This window comes from Mandrillus leucophaeus, unplaced genomic scaffold (genome assembly GCF_000951045.1).
Source record: "Mandrillus leucophaeus isolate KB7577 unplaced genomic scaffold, Mleu.le_1.0 Scaffold848, whole genome shotgun sequence".
In the NCBI taxonomy this organism is placed as follows: Eukaryota; Metazoa; Chordata; class Mammalia; order Primates; family Cercopithecidae; genus Mandrillus; species Mandrillus leucophaeus.
This window is the reverse complement of record NW_012109230.1, coordinates 287,841-302,053: the sequence shown is the minus strand read 5'-3', so window position 1 is coordinate 302,053 and position 14,213 is coordinate 287,841. Positions and strand designations below refer to the sequence as shown.

Sequence of the window (14,213 nt, the reverse complement as noted above, 5' to 3'; positions counted from 1 at the left end):
TGGGATTACAGGCAAGTGCCACCACACCCAGCTAATTTTGTATTTTTTAGTGGAAACAGGGTTTCCCCATGTTAACCAGGCTGGTCTTGAACTCCTGGCCTCAAGTCATCCACCTGCCTCAGCCTTCCAAAGTGCTGGGATTGCAGGTGTGAGCCACCGTGCCCAACTCACTGAGGCCTCTCAATTCAGCCTGTCTATGCCAGGACCCTTCAGCTCACTGGGCAGAGATGCAGGGCCTGACCTCAAGCTCTTGTGCTGCAGAGTGAGGCTGTGAATCTGCCCCTGGCTGACTCGGCACAGTCTACACTGCCTGGGCACGCCCCTGGCTTCCAACTTTTCTCAGATGCCCTTCCTTGGGCTCCAGGGCTGTGGCTGGGATCTGGGGGCAGATAAGACAGAGGCTGATACCATGGGGGTCAGAGAAGCAGGGCAGGGGGTAGCTTCCGCTCTGTCCAGGGACAGGAAGGCCAGCTCAGGAATCCATTTAGAACCAGTAACAGCCTGAGCTGGAAGGGCCTTTCTAGCCTTCTATTTCCCCTCTACAACCTGCAGACGGGAAGGCCATGGGACAGAAAGGAACTGGGCAGAGGTCACTCCCCACCCCATCTAGAGGGTCCCCATATGCTACCTTTCAGGGGCTGTGAAGTGGAGATGGCTGGAGGCTCCTGTCCTCCTGGTGCTGCAGCCCTTGGTGCTCAGACCTGCAGCAGGTCCCACTCCCTGAGGACATAATTCTCAGCTTGAGAGTCAGAACTCTTAGGGTCTCCCAGACGCCATCGGTGGCTCTGACCCTCTTTTATGAAAGCCTCCAAAGAGCAGCTGAGGCAGAGGACAGCATCCCCCACCCTACTGAGCTCCTCATTGCAGGAGCTCAAAGACGATGACCTTGGTCAGAATGAAATGGTATTTAAGCACAAGCCAGTAGCTGTCGCCAGCCTGGAAATGTGCTGTATTGTCTGTCACTGGCAGCTCTGCATTACATCAAACTATTTCCTGAATATCCCAAGAAGTGCAAACAAAGCCTTGCAGATTGAACATTGCATAAAATAGGCTTTGTGCTGGGCATGATGGCTCATGCCTATAATCCCGGCACTTTGGGAGGCCGAGGTGGGTGGATCACCTGAGGCCGGGAGTTCGAGACCAGCCTGACCAACAAGGAGAAACCCCATCGCTATTAAAAATACAAAACTAGCCGGGCGTGGTGTGCATGCCTGTAATCCCAGCTACTCAGGAGGCTGAGGCAGGAGAATCACTTGAACCCAGAAGACGGAGGTTGCAGTGAGCCAAGATCACGCCACTACACTCCAGCCTGGGCAACAACAGCAAAACTCCATCTCAAAAAAAAAAAACAAAAAAAAACACTTTGTGACTAAAGCCCATATGCAGCCACCCCTGGGCACATATATGTGATTTTATGACTTTGGTACTGACTCAGCCTAACTGGACCCCAGATACAGGAGAAACCAAGGAGGACGGAGAACACAGGCATGGTCCTCGGTGCACTGTGTCCCATGTCATCCTCACATCAATCCCACGTCATAGGTACTGTCTGTGTTCCCATGTTACAGAGAAGGATACTAAGGCTTAGCGAAGGCAAGACTTGCTCATGCTCGCCAAGCTCGGGAGTGGTGGAGAGTGAAGTGTAAGGCTTCTCGGTTCTACGGCCACTCTCCTTCCATCCATTGCTCCAGGTCCAGGGGCCCATATGGCCTGATGCCCTGTGCCCCACAGCCTACCCTGCCATACCCCTCCTGCTGCTGCTTCCCCTGGCTTCCCCTTTTCAGAGAGAAGGCAGACCAGGAGATAGATCAGGCCTCAGGCTGCTGCTCAGTCCCACCCGTCCTAACCCCTGTGGGGATGAGACGGCAGCCTCCACAACATGTCCCTAAATGCCTCTGCCCCCGTGCCCCAGGTTCTCAGAGAAGAGGGAGAACTGTGGGGGCTGAGGAGTATCTGGTAGGGAGGGTGGGGTTTCTCCCCCCAGAGCCCCTCAGACGCAGGCACCCATCACCCTGCGGTCATTGCTTCTCTACCAGCTCCTGTTCAGCTGCTGCTGCTGCAGCCTCAGTTTCTCAGGGAGACTCTCCACCAGCTTGGAGGTGGGTGGGGGGAAACAGTGAGTACATTCCAGGCTGAGCCCTTCCCATGGGCAGCGAGGGCTTGGGAGGAACTTGAGTGACAAGAGTGTGAGGAAGGGAAGGTCAAGGCCATGGTAGGCACCATGTGGCGGGCACCAGGGATCGGGCATGGGGGAGCCTGTGGGGTCCAGTCAGAAGCACACTGCAGGGGGACAGCTGCTGAGCACCTGGTCCTGGACAGCCTCCAGGACCTACTGCTGAGCTCTCAGCTCTGAGTCTCAAGCTTCCAGCACACTGCAGACCTTCTCGAGCTCAGTCCGCATCTCAGCCAGCTGTAAACCCATCTGCAAAGAAGTCTGGGATGTAGGAGGGTGGGGCTGCAGCATGTCTTGATCTGGGGCCTCCTCAAGAACTTTACTCTCCCTTGGATTCAGAGCTCCAGCCTCACAGGGGCCTTTCTAGGGACTGTGCTTCGCCCCAAAGAGGCCCCCATGGCGGTATCAGGTGCAGTGCTGACGAAACAGCACCAGGGGAGGGGGCAAGAGGGCTCACCTTCCCCTCCAAGCTGTGCAGGTGACTGAAGTCCAGAACACTTGCCCTGAACCCCTAATCCTTCACTTCCCTCTTTTACCCTGATTCCCGTAGCGCTCTCCATACGGCTAGTACTGCCTAGCCCAGGAGCCCCTGAGCAGGCCTCACATCGCCCTCCATCTCCACATCCTTCCCAGGGTCCCCGTACAGGTTCCCTGCACAGGGCTAGGCCCGCAGAGCCTTGCTCCCCAACGCACTTGTTTCATCACCTCCATTGCTGAGTTCACCCTGCCAAGGAGTGATGCCTAGTCCCCTCTCAGGGCCACGCTGAGGTTGTACGAGGACAGGGCAGCCGGGGTTCCAGGCCTGGGATGAATCTAGGCTGAGTCCTCGGTGCTCAGTGGAGAACCCCCAACCCGATTCATTGGTTCCAACAAGCCAAGCTCCCTACACCATCCCCTGCCCTGCCCAGCCCAGGCCCTGTCTTCACTTCACATGGCCCCTGTCTCAGCTCCTCCAGCTCTTAGAAACAAGGGCCCAGTGTGGTCCCAGAGGGCCCAGTCCACATGGCAATGGGAGACCACAGCCAAATTCTCTGCCTGGGAGGTCCCACTTCCATCCAGCCTGATCTCAGGGAAGGCAACCAGGGCTGCCCCACACTAGCTCTCACCGCTGGAGGGGGCTGTCCCAGCTCCACCCCAGTCTGCCCTTGAGCTCACCCATTGGCCTCTGGTAGAGTCCACACTGCAGACTCCAGTTCCTTGGCAGACCTGGGGTCCCACAGCTCCTGGGGTATGGGAGACAGAAACGATGCTGGGATGTGGCAGGGACAGTAGGACCCTGTCCCCTTGCCCCCACCCCGTTCTGTGCATCATTAGCTCCACCAAGGCCACTGGGCAACTCAGCTGGGGCACAGGCACAGTTCTATAGAGCTGGGGAGACTGTGACGCAGGGACAGTGACCCAGTGAGTAAACTGAACAGGGTCATAGGATTACTGAGTGTCAGAGCTTCCAGAGTCCCCCAGGCACCACACCCAAAGTACAGATGGAACCTGAGCCCCAGAGCAGTGAGGGGCTTGGCTAAGGCCACTGGCCAGTTTGTGGCAGAGCTGGGACTGGAATCTCCATTGGTGTTTGTGGAACCCCTGTCGCTTGACCAGCCAGTGAGGATTCCCAGTGGCTCCACCCACAGGCTGTGGGGCCGGAGGTGTGTGGGTGGGGCTTGGCTGGTGCCCACTCAGGTAAATACCTGTGTAGTACCCAGGAGAAGCCACAGTGGGCTGGGTGGTGCAGGGGTGAGGTGAAACCCACCTTCCCTTTGCAGACTCTGGAGCCTGGCCTGGGGTCTCTGCTGGGGTCTGCCCTGTGGGAAGAAGGCAGGTGGCTGCCCTCCCTCCAGGCTGGCAGGATTGTCCAGATTCTTTGTGTGTGTGTGTGTGAGAGAGAGTTTTTGCTCTTTTTGGCCCCGGCTGGAGTGCAATGGCATGATCTCAGCTCACTGCAACCTCTGTCTCCAGGGTTCAAGTGATTCTCCTGCCTCAGCCTCCCAAGTAGCTGGGATTACAGGCACTTGCCACCACGCCTGGTTAATTTTTTGTATTTTTAGTAGAGACAGGGTTTCACCATGTTGGCCAGGATGGTCTCAGTCTCTTGACCTCGTGATCCACCCACCTCAGCCTCCCAAAGTGCTGGGATTATAGGGATGAGCCACCGCACCCGGCCAGGATTGTCCAGATCCTTATGTACCTGTCCTTGGGTGGGCAGGCTCAGGCCACCCTGACCTGGGGGCACCCAACCCTCACCCCTAGCAGCTGGTGCCAGTGGCAGCCAAAGTCCTGCTCCTGCCCACAGGCACCCAGCTCAGGCTGGAGGGCAAGGCCCTTTCTGTTCATGGACAGATGGGCCATAGTAGCCCTGGAGGCCCCACACCCCTGGGCCTGAGCACTCTGGTACTCAGGGCCAGGGTGGGGAGCTTGGGACCCATTAAACACACAGGAAGCTGAGGCCCCATGAGAAGAGCTGTGGCTGTGGTACAGCCCGGGCCTCCACTTTATTGCACAAGTCCCTGACTTCAGGCTTGGGGAGGGCTCTAGGGTCCTCAGGAGGGGTTCTTTGGGGGCCCTGACTGTAGGTGGGGCCACCTCACACCACCCCAAGCAGCCAGCTCCTGCCTACCTTTCGCCTCTGGATCCCAGCAGCCATCTGGTCATTCTCCCTCTCCAGAGCCTGCATCCTGCTCCTGTGGCTGGCCAGGGAGGGCCAGGCTGCATTCCCATCTAGGGGCCCTGCTACCCCATCCTCTCATGCCTGCAGAAACCCTCACCCTGGTTCTTGGGTTTGGGCAGGTCCAGCCTGCAGAGGGGAGCAGATCTCCTCCTGGGCCCTGGCCTGCCCTCCCTGGCTGGCGTGTGGACTAGGGGCCTGGGGGCTCACTGGGTGGTGCCCACCCAGACTCACAGCAGCTCCTTCAGCACACACTCTGGCCTCTCTGCAGCTGCGTGAGGGTCCTGTGGTTACATGATGGGAAAAGCAAGAGGGAGCAGCTGGGGGCCTGAGGTCCCAAGTCACACCCAAACCAAACCACCCAGCCAGGAAGGTAGCAGGAAGCAAATTGGAGGTGTTCTGGGTTGAACTGCATCCCCTGCAACAACAAAAAAATATACTGACGTCCCCAATACCTCCTAATGAGACAGAATCGTTACAGAGGTAATCAGACTAAAATGAAGTCAATAGGCTGGGCTTTCATCCAAGGTGACCAGTGTCCTATACCAAGGGGAAATGTGGACACAGGCACACACACAGGGAGATGCCACACAGACATCCCTTGCCCAGGAGGAATGTCAAAGACTGCTGGCAAAGCAACAGAAGCTGGGGGCAAGGCCTGCAACAGACCCTCCCTCACAGCCCTCAGGAGGAACCAACCCTGCCGACACCCTGACGTGAACTTCAGTCTCCAGAACCAAGAGATGATGAATGCCTGCCGTTGAAGCTAGCATCTTCAGCACTTTATTACCACAGCCCTAGCAAAGTCACAGAGGGTAAGTGGGATCCAGCCCCATGTGGCAGCTTTCTGGCCCCAAAAGGACCCTGATTTCGAGCAGAACTTTCTCCTCAAAGCGGCCACACCGCAGCACCAGGAAGTGTGCAATCAGTGGCTAATGCTTCATGACTGAATACCATGTGTTTTCACATGCTTGTCAAATGTCACCCTCTTAGGCACCCATTCAGGGAAGATAACTGTTATTTTCACTTTTACAGATAAGGCCCAGAGAGGCAGAGTAACCGCCCAAGGTCACACAGCTAGTATATTGTGGAGCCAAGATTTAAACCCACAATCTTAGCCACTAATCTGGGGACAGTGCAGACTACTGAATCCTGGGATTGAAGACAGACTGAGGTAGAGACCCAGAGAGGGTTGGGTGGAGGAGCTTGAAGCTGGGGATGGGACTGGAGGTGGAGCGTACCAGAGGCCCTGGGAGCACTGGGCGTCGAGCCCTCAAACCCCCTGGCCAGCTGGACGTTCATGTAATATGGCTTCGTCCAGACCCTATCCAGCTGCTGCCCCATCTCTGAGAGCCTCACCCTGCTGGAAGCGTGCTGCTAGTCTGGTCCATCAGCCACTCTGCACAGGACCCCTGCCTAGGACCCAGGGTCTGCATTTTAGGCCATCCTCACTGGATAGGCCCAGAGCCCAGGGTCCCCACCTGCCCGTAGATGAATCCTGGGTTGGCCTTCTAGGGGTCCAGGGAGGGAGCAGAAATGGCCTGGGCAGTCTCTGAGGGGCTGGAAGGCCCTACACATGGGGCCCAAATTGGCACTGGCTTATGCATCATGTGCAGGCTAAGTGCATCTGGCTCACCTAGCACCACTTCCTGCTAGGAGACGAATCTGCCGAGGGCCCAGCCCTCTGTCACTCCACTACCTTCTCACTGACACCGTCCATTGCAGATCCTCAGACTTGACCAAAGAATATAGCTCATCCAGGCCCTGAGGATATATCCTCTGACCCTCAAGGGTCTGGTTTGAGAAATAGACAAAAAACAAAAACAAACAAACAAACAAAAAAAACCTGAGCTTTTCTTCTGTACAAATATATAATGGCAGACTACACTTCTGATTTTAGGAACAGCCCCCTCTGAGCACAGCTGTGTACCTGTTTGAGCTACACTGATTTAGACCAACTCAGCCTTTTCTGAGGCCCAAGGCCAGCTAAACTTTCTCTCCTTTTCCTTCCACTGCGATCAGCACATCAGCTTCGGTCGGGGGTCTTGTGGCAGTGTGTGGATCCCACCTGGGGTCCTTAGAACACTACTTCCCTATGGCTCCCAGGCACCTCATTGCAATCATAATGGCTAATGTCTGTCTCTCTCTCTGTGTCTGTGTGTGTGCATATCTGGGGGTGTCTGCACATGTCTGATATGTATCTTGGGGGGGTATATGTGCATGCATGTCTGTGTGTCTGTCTGCCCATGCATACATACACTTGCCCAGGAGACTTACGGATGCTGACCAGGAGAAGGCAGCCACCAAGCTGGAGTTGAGTCAGATGGACAGGAGCTGGGACATCTAAACCCTAGATGTGGCCCCTGTCCCATGTCCATAGTAACCCCTGCACCCACTCTCCTCCTCATTTGGATCAGGGACTATTTACAACACTCCTCACCTGTCTCTCTGGGTGTATGCGCATGCAGTTTCCTCTTGCTGAAATGCCCTTCATTCCCTCTCTCCTCCTGGAAATGCCTGTCTATCCTGTGTGAGGGTTCAAAGGCTCAGAAACCCCTTCTCTGGGAGGGACTCTCCTATCTGCCACCCCTTAACCAACTCCCATTGTGCCTCTTCCCTCATCTGGCACATTAAATTATCATTGCTTACAAAATAGGCACAGTGGCTCATGCCTGTAGTCTCAGCACTTTGGGAGGCCAAGGTGGGAGAACTGCTTGAGGTCAGGAGTTCGAGACCAGCCTGGGCAATGTAGTGAGACCCCCCATCTCTACAAACAAAAACAAAAACAAACTTAGCCAGGCATGGTGATGCATGCCTGCAGTCCCAGCTACCTGAGGCAGGAGGATCGCTTGAGTCCAGGAGTTCGAGGCTGCAGTGAGCTATGATTGCACCACTGCACTTCAGTCTCGGTGACAGAGACTGTGATGCAATCAATCAATCAATTATAAATCAACCAATAATAAATAAATAATTGCTTGCTCAATTACCGGGTGCCCGCAAACCATAAGCTGTTAAGGACAAGGAGTGATCTGATTTGACATTGCTTCTGCACACAGAAGAGGGCCAAGCATGTAGCAGATGCTCAATAAATGCATGCTGAACACATGGATGGAGAATGATGAGGCATGATGAGGAAGAGCCAGAAAATGGGAAGGAAGTATAGGATCAAGATGGGGGCATCCTAACGAGGGGGTAAGAGATTAGTTGGTTTGTATGGGAAAGACTGGGCAGTGGGGAAGACAATGGGGAGAACAGGGTTGTGGGGGGTGGAGAAGAAGGAGAGAGACAGAGAGTGCCCACCTGGGGAGGCCAGGTCCCACTCTGCCTCTGGAGTCTCTGCAATTCCTCCTTTTTAAATTTCAGGGCAACTGCCACCTGGTGCCAGCGTGTCCTCCAGTACTCAGCCATCTCCTCATGAAGCCTGGGATGTGATTCTTGTGCTTCTAGCTGTTTCCTGAGGGGCACTGGTACCTCTGGGACCTGGAGTGTACTGGAAGAAATGGGGCAGTCCAGGTATAGCATGGACCCCAGATCACCCCCACCCCACTCCCTTTCAATGATTATTATGTCTTATGAGCTAGGACAGGGAGTGGGGCAGAGATGCCTCTTTCATGGCTCCCTGAACACACAGAACCCCTCTGTACTGGGCACTTCCACTCTCAAGCACCCTGACTTGCACCCAGCAGCTAAGGTCATCTCACCCCCACCTCCCACCTGCCCCTGGGCCAGCAGGAGGGGCTTGGCCATGTGTAGGCGAGACAGGACTTCTTGAAGCTGAAAGATTTCCCACCCCATGAGAGTCAGAATGTGAAAACCAGGAGCGCTGATACCTGGGGAAGGAAGACTGGCTCTGGTCAAGTGATTCCGGGTTTAGGGCTCTGGGCCATTCCCCCTCAGCCAGTTGGTGACAGAGGCTGGCCCACCGCCTGCTGAGAGGGCCATCTCACCCATGGTGAGAACAGAGCACCCACCCCAGCCTGGCTTGGACAGTCTGAGGATGGGCCCAAGCAGCCACCTACCAGGCCTCTTGGCCCGGGGCCACACCCACTACTGCTAGCAGCACCACCTTCTCCAGAAGTAGCCAGGTGCGCTCTGCCTCCAGGGCCTGCACACAGCCCCCCAACACCATCTGCTCTCCCTACAGATGCTGCAAATGCTCCAAGCAGGCCCCCAGTTGCTGGGAGCTCCGGCCCAGCTCTTCTGAGAGTCTCTTGTTCACCTGGGGAGACCTCTACCCCACCCAGTTGTGGCTCAGCCTCCACCAGGGTTGTGGGGCTCCAGCCTTTACCCATGCAGCCCCTTCTTCTCCTCAGAGGCCCCAAACTCCACTTCATCTGGGTCTCAGCCCTTCCAGGAGGCCTCTCTAACCACCCTAGCCCACAGTCTCCTCTACACTCCAGGCGATGACTCTGAACCAGCGCCTGGCTGCACACTAGCAGGGGGGCCAGTTATGTGAGGACGAGGATGGTGCTCTCTGGAGTCTCACTGTGTGGACGCGCTGCTAGAATCTGTCTCTCCTTGTCATTCTCCTTTCCTCTGTGCCCCTAGATTCCCTCGCCCTACAATGGAATCCCCCAGGAATGGAGCCCAGGCTCCCTTGTCTCTGCCCCCTGGTACAGATGGGCATGGCCTGGATCAGCTAATGCCCAGATTCCCTTTCCTGTGGGGCTGCCCCTGCCAGCTGTCTTGACCAACCTCAGTGAGCATCAGTAACTGTTCCTGCAGATGGACGGTGTCCTGAGCCTGGGCAGGGGTCTCAGCTGCTGGCATGGAGACTCTGTCTGGGTCCCAAAGCTCCTGGGCCCTGCCTCCATCCCAGCTCTGCTCTTGGATCTGCAGGCCTGGCACCAGCATCTCCTGTGGATACACTTGGTCCAGAATCCTGGGGTCTCCTTCCAGCTTCCAGACCACACTGGGGTAGTCTAGGCAGACCCTTGATGCCTCAGGGCATGTTGTGGCAGGGTCCTGGCCCCAACTCAAGTTATGACTCTGAACAAGCTCTCCTCTGCCCTCTGGTCTCAGTTTCCCATCTGAACCAGGAGGGAAGTCACTGAATGATCCCAGGGTATTCCCAAATGTTGGAAGAGGATCCCTCTCTGGGCTGGACTAAGCCCCTGTGCTGCCCTCCTTCTCCAGATAATGCTCCAATAATGAGGACCAGAGAATAAAGTGTAGGGCAGGGTCAAAGGTATGGCAGGGCCAGTGCTCACGGCCTGCCATGCACCCACTTGGGGTATCCCCGGGCTGGGCTCTGGGCCAAGAGGCTGTTGGGTCATCTGGTCCAAACGCCGCTGGGCCTTTTCCACTTCTGTCTGCAGCAGCAGGATCCTGTGGGTAGAAGGGACTGTCTGCCTGTTCCCTGCCACCCTACCCCTCCCCCACAGCCCAGCCCCACTCACTTGTCTTCTATGTCCTGGTCTGGCCTCCTCCACTCAGCCTGTCCCTGGGATCCCTGCCTTTGGTGCCTCTCCTGCTCCAGGCAGGCCAGGGAGCACTCCACCTGCTGGGAGGAGGCTGAGTGGGAGGGTCAAAGGCAGCACAGAGCCTCGGATAGGTAGGCGTATCTTCCCTGCCTCCCACCAGGCAGGGCAGTGTCTGCAGCCTCTGATAACACAGGCGGACTGGCAGCCAACAGCCCAGCTGACAGCCCAGCATGGACCCGTGCCCTGGGGCCCTGAGGGGCTGCTTTCGGCTGTTATCTATCACGACACGCTCCAGCTGTGCATCCTCTGCCTCCAGCTGGGCCCGAGATACACTGCCTCTCCAGCTGCTCTCCAGCTGCTGACGGGTTTCAGGGTGGAGGCCAGCAGAACTGCTGTGGCATGCTAAAGGGCGGGCAGACATGAGGTTGTCAACTAGGTCCCAAGGGTCCCCCAGGCCTAGTAAGGGAGCAGTGGCTCCAGGAGGGCCAGCTGTGAGCTAAGACACGGAGTCACTGAAGGCTTGGGTAACTGGGCCATCACACGGTCCCTTTCCCTCACACGAGGTAGGGATGTCCCTACCCTCGCACGAGGTAGGGATGCTGGTAATCTTCCCAAGAACCCTCAGCCTGCACAGTCATCTCCCCCTCTCTGGGGATCGCCTGTTTCACTTGGAGAGATTGCGCTTCTAAGGAAGCTCTTCAGTCTATGGAGCTAAAACCAGCCCCTCCCTCCCTCAGATTCTCCCTGAGGGGCCACAGGGACCCTGGCCCTTCCTTCACCTCCAGCGCTGTCCCTAGCCACCATGAGCATATGCCTCCCAGGCAACACCCTGCACCCTTCCAGGGGTACCATTCAGAGACATCTCTGTTCAACACCGCAGCCTTGCTGGGGACTCCATTTCCCTTCCTCTGGGTGCCCCAGACCCCGGCAGGCCTCCCTGAGAATATGGCACTAGATGTGGACACCGGCTCTGCGCATTCTGGAGCTTTCAGCCTGCTAAGGAGATCTTGGTAGCTCAGGGGACCTCCTTTCAGCTACAGAAAGCCCAGGAAGGAGGAGTGGGGGAGGACAGGGCCTCACTTTCTGCTTTAGGACCAGCTGAGTCCCAGCTCATGCTCTCGCCTCTGCAGCACAAGGGCTTGCTCCGAAAGGGCCTCCAGCACTGCCCGAAGATGGTTGGCCAGCTCGGCCCTCTGCCGCCTGCTTTCTGCCAGCTGCTCCCACTGGTCCTTCTCTGACTGCCTCCAGTCCTGCTCGGGGGCCCTGTTGGAGCACCTGCCAGGGAGAGTGGAGCCAGACTTCAGCCCGGGGCCAAGGGAGCTGCCGTGCCCAACTTCCCTATGCTCACCTGCACCCTTCAGTGGGGCTTGGTGGGCAGACATGGTCCAATGCCCCAAGGAAATAGGAGCTCTGGAGACAGCGGGCAGGGCTGGGCATCAAGTCCATAGGCTCTGCCTCAGTGGGCCCTGAGAGCAGGACAGATCAGGGGCAGTCCTGGCTTCCCAAAGCACCAGGCTCTGAGGCCTCTTCTCAGACTCAGAATTGAGGCAGTGTGGCTGAGCACGCACTAAAACCCTTCAACCCTGATCCTCTGGCCCGAAAGTCTCCTGGTGATTGGAACTTCACTAAACACCAGCCTCAACTCCACTAAAGAGTTCTCAATTCCCTGTGGTTTCCATGAGCTGTGGGTGCTGCCAGGGGTGGCCACTTGCTAAATAAACACAAACCCCATTATCCTCACAGCAGCAGGTCTGGGGAGGTGCAGCAGGCACTCCTGAAGGGAAGCCGGTGCCCAAGTTTGGCAGGGAGTCCCGTGAGGAGCTGCAATTCCCACCCAACACTGTCTGCACCAGAGCCCCATTCCCCCTTCCAGTGTGGGAGTCTGGAAATGGCAGGGAAGCATTTGGGGGACCCCACAATTTAGCTATGATGTGGGTGTCAGAGCCTTTAAGTCAAGTCACTGCTCAGGTACCTCTCTGCCTTCCATAGCTTCAGCTGTAAGATGGAGTCCCTGACGGATCTCTCACCCACCAGCTTGGTGAGGGAGGTCAGAGGGTAGACAGGGGCTGTTCTGCCAGTGTTGCCATCCCTACACCGCTCACCATCACCCTCCTCACCTCTAGGGTCTGGGCCCAAGTCCACTGCCTCCCGACTCCCAACCCTGGGCATGAGGCACCCTGCCCAGGCTCTGAAAGTACACAGGCGTTGTCTTCACCTAAGCAGTGGGTACACCTGGCACCTCTACCACCCCCACCCTGACCTCCCCACTCCTCACATTCCCAGGCCTTCTCCACTCAGGATGGCACCATCGCCCACCAGGCCTTCTCCCCACTGGACAGCTTGACTCTCCTCTCCCCTTACTCCAGGCCCAGGCTCCTGCAGCCCCTCCAAAATTGCCTCCCCTCCAAAATATCACTGCCACACAAGGCTTCTCTAAGATGGACCATGAAGACTGGCCCTGCCCCCACCTCCCGTACTGGGCATAGTTCCCACAATGCCACTGTGCCTAGGCACTGTCTTGCCAGTCAGTAGTGACGGGTTTTCCATGGCAGCCCCCTGCCCTTAGTGAGAACCTGAGCTGTGCCCAGCTTGGTCTGGGAGCGGCTCATGGTCCACAGAATGGAGTGCACATGCAGGCCAGATTGTCCTGAGCAGGGGGGCAGGCCAGGGCAGCCCCAGGAAGGCTTTCCAGGGAGGTGACCCTGGGGCCAAGGCTCAGAGGTGAATCAACTGCCTCCAGAGAAGTCACAGTCAGATGAGGCAGACAGAGGAGAGAGTAAGGACAATAGGACAAGGAGGGCATCAGAGCAGCTGGGCCTGGCAGGCAATGAGCTGAGCCCTAAGCTCGGTGGAAGTGGAGGTGGGGGGCAAAAGGGAGACCAAGAGGGGTGAGAAGAGCTGTGGGGTTTGGGAGGATGCAGGGCAGCGGCACCTCCCCAGGTGCCCTTGAGATATGCTGCAGTCCTCACCTCCACAGAGGCTGAGGACTGAGACAGGAGCTTGGGCCTGAGGGGCAGTGGAGGTGCAGCAAGCCTCTTCTGGGGTGGGGATGGGAGAGGAGGAGTTACTCAAACCTCACCTGGGGGCACATCTTTCTCCAAGTGTCTGAAAGCTGTGAAAGCCACAAAAGAATGAAACTCTAAGGGTAGAATGCCAGGCAGGATGGCCTCCAGGCTGCAAAGTGTGGAGAGGGAGAGAGCTGGGAGATAGCTTCTTTTCCACCTCAGAAAAAGAGAGTTGCTTTGTGACTGGGAGGCAGGGACTCCTGGATTCTTAATGGTAGGCAGTTTGGTAGGAAGGTGACTAACTTACCCCATCAGAGCCTGGAGCTCAGGGCAGGGCTGGGGACAGGAGCTTCTCTGAGAACATCCATTCCTCAGGGCTGGTATCCTGGAGCCATGGAAACTCAGGCAACACTAAGTGGTGGGAGGAGGAGACACCACAGAGGCCTCCCACCTCATCTGAGCTGATGAAACCCTGGGATGGAACCTGGCTAGTGTGACTGAGGCCATGGGGACCAGGCAGGAATGGCATCTCAGACAGCCTGGGATTTTTCAAAATCTTCAGCTTTTGAGGTAGGACCTTATGGGGCAGGACCTCAGCAGCGGATCTGGGTCACCCACTGTACACCGAAGCGGCTCCTGACTTTCTTTTTTGAGATGGAGTTTCGCTGTTTTGCCCAGGCCGCAGTGAAGTGAAGTGGCCTGATCTTGGCTCACTGCAATCTCTGCCCTCCCCCCCCCCGTTCAAGTGATTCTCCCACCTCAGCCTCCCCAGCAGCTGGGACTACAGGCGCGTGCCACCACGTCCAGCTAATTTTTGTATTTTTAGCAGAAATGGGGTTTCGCCATGTTGGCCGGGCTGGTCTCGAACTCCTGACCTCAGGTGATCCATCCACTTCAGCCTCCCAAAGTACTGGGATTACAGGCGTGAACAACCGCGCCTGGCAGATTTTTTT

The 14,213-nt window shown here is 56.8% G+C and overlaps 1 protein-coding gene across 1 annotated transcript in view; it reads left to right on the top strand.

The window, feature by feature from the left end:
• Window positions 1-8,296: 8,296 nt before the first annotated feature.
• Window positions 8,297-14,213, top strand: part of CLK3 (CDC-like kinase 3) — a 22,552-nt gene continuing 16,635 nt past the window's right edge. The window contains exon 1 of the mRNA XM_011968530.1: window positions 8,297-8,345. The gene's annotated coding sequence lies outside the window, so the exon portion shown is untranslated. The remainder of the gene's footprint in view (window positions 8,346-14,213) is intronic.